Raw genomic sequence first — 2,490 nt, 5'->3', positions numbered from 1 at the left:
TAATTTTTTTTGGACAACATTTGGTTAGTTTCATCCACCATCTGGATAATTTTTCGGCATATAAATTTGAAAATCATATGCAATATTTGAAACGTACAATAAATAATCCCAAAAAGATTTTACAGCAATTATATTTAAGAATAGAAGAAAGAAGAAATTTAACAGATTCTAACAAAATTCATCAAATAGATAGGTTTATTATTAATTGCAAAAAAGATAAAGATAGTTTCTTTTTTAGCAATAAAATATGGTCTTTGAAAATTATCAACCAACAAAACCAAAGAGATACTTTTGGTTGTCTTATTTTGACAAAAGTTGGTGATGATTTCAAAGAACCTTTGGTGTCCTCATCTGGTTTAAGTATTCTAGTAAGTGAAATTAAAGATGAGGCATTAAAATTATTAAAAACGTAGATACAGAATTTAAATATTTTTCTATTCCACTAAGGAATAAATTTATTTTAATTCCTCTATTGCATAATTTGTTTTATAATTTTACATAGATGAACGGATTTTTTTTCCCCCTATTGACACCTCTTCCTCGGAGAACATTAGTCCACGGCAGCGAGATGGTAAAATGACTTTGTTGTACTTATGTGTTTTTCATTTTAACTTTCTTTATAGGAGAAGAAATGAGCCAATTTCGTATCGCCGAGCCCCATTCACAGCGTTTGGCCACCCAACTCCAACACAATATAAGTGGGGATACCGCATCGGTACTGCAGAAAATTCTTCAAAGCCTTGGTAGAATAGAATCTCGGCAAAAAGACGTGATAAATCGGTTATCAGCCGTAGAAAGCGCTCTTGCTGAGAAGGTATTTGTTGAAATAAAATTATTATATTTTAAAATTATTAAAATTATTTTAAATTTCAGATGCTAGAACGTGCGGAGAKCYAAACACAATTACAATTGTTGCGGGAGTGTAAGGTGCTCTCGGCAAAACCCCACCGCAGTGTAAGCCGCATCACTGGTGAAGGAGTGAGGGAGGAGCAGATTCTGCTACAAAGCTTGCTCTCCACCTTACACACCAAACACACCTTACACACCAAGCTTACTCTGACGCTATGGTAAGTTTGCCTTTCTTTCCATATACATATAGATAAATATACATTTATAGGCGGCAATTATCTTAAATCTAAAATCTACCAAGGACTCGATAGAGAAGGCGATGCCGTCCTTATTTAGTGACGAGTTGGTGTAGCTGTACAACTACGATGGCAAAGCGGGGAAAAAAGGCCTTAAATAAATTAAGAATAGTGGATATTAGGGTGGGTCGATACCGGACTTTTTTCGATTCGGGATTTCTAATAGTGCGVAAAAGTTGCCTTAGTACTTCCTGATTCCAATGCAACTTTTTGTTTTGARATCGGATTGCATCTTCAACCCCAACTCCGGCCTTGAAATTTCGGAAATTCGCCTAAAATCGTGAAATTGTCTACCTAGCGCCTGAAATACGCAYCTCATGGCAAAATGTATAAAACAAAAGTTATTTTCTACCGAAATGGTATATTTGATCATGGCCGTAGGACGAACCGTTCCCGAGATACGAGCGAAAATGCGGCTTGCCACAGCGCAAAGAGAAAATCGRTTTGCGGCCACACTTCTTGAAGTTGATTTCTAAATTTAAATTTAGACAGAAATTTCCTGTATTTGGCATATATCCGTACAATCTCTCTGAGTCCCAATTACCTACTTACCAGGGTGTTCTTTGTGTTATCAGTTTGAGAGATTTAGTATAGGGCGATACCCAGGCGAAAACTATGAACCTAAGAGTAAAGAGGTTACAGAAATAGTTGTAAAAAAGGTTCAAAATACTTTCAAAAAGTCATCTATTCCGATAGTTTCACACTCCAGAGCTGTACAAATGCTCACCAAATACCATAAGTAATTTGAAGAAGTGATTTTAAGGAACCCAATAGGTTTGAGCTCTAAAAGAGACGACTTTGTCTCTTCTGCCGGAAAATTATTTGACATCGCTGCTTGTAAATGCATTATTACCGGCCGAGCTGTTCAAACACGGCGCCGACTGATAAGAGGCATGCATCAGCTTCTTTGTAAAATATGGTCGAGCGAAAGCATGCCCAAGGATTGGAATTTAAGTGTGCTCTGCCCAATCTACAAAAAGGGGGAGCCCACAATTGCCAACTACCGTGTGATAAGCCTCGTGTGAAAGATTAAAGCAAGACGTCGACAAATTGATTACACCTTTTCTGTGTGGTATTGATATCATCGGCYTTAACACCCGTGGCGTTAGTTCTGCTTTCTCYAGACTGGACAAGGAAACAAAGCAAATGGACCTGGAAGTGAACGAAAGCAAGACAAACAGTCATCGCTTTCGCACTTGGCTCTCACATCACTGTTGACAGTCATAATTTTGAAGTCGTAGATAATTTCGTCTGTCTTGAAACCAGTATAAACACCACCAACAAAGTCAGCCTGGAAATCCATCGCAGGATTACCGTTGCCAACAGGTGCTACTTCGGACTCAGT

At 37.8% G+C, this 2,490-nt stretch overlaps 1 pseudogene; it reads left to right on the top strand.

The window, feature by feature from the left end:
- Positions 1 to 623: 623 nt before the first annotated feature.
- LOC108967579 lies at positions 624 to 1,259 on the top strand (annotated as a pseudogene).
- Positions 1,260 to 2,490: the final 1,231 nt, after the last annotated feature.

Source organism: Bactrocera latifrons, unplaced genomic scaffold (genome assembly GCF_001853355.1).
Source record: "Bactrocera latifrons isolate USDA-ARS-PBARC rearing strain unplaced genomic scaffold, ASM185335v1 scaffold_1903, whole genome shotgun sequence".
Taxonomy (NCBI): Eukaryota; Metazoa; Arthropoda; class Insecta; order Diptera; family Tephritidae; genus Bactrocera; species Bactrocera latifrons.
Note: the sequence above shows the minus strand (reverse complement) of the source record. Positions and strands in the feature narration are given on the sequence as shown.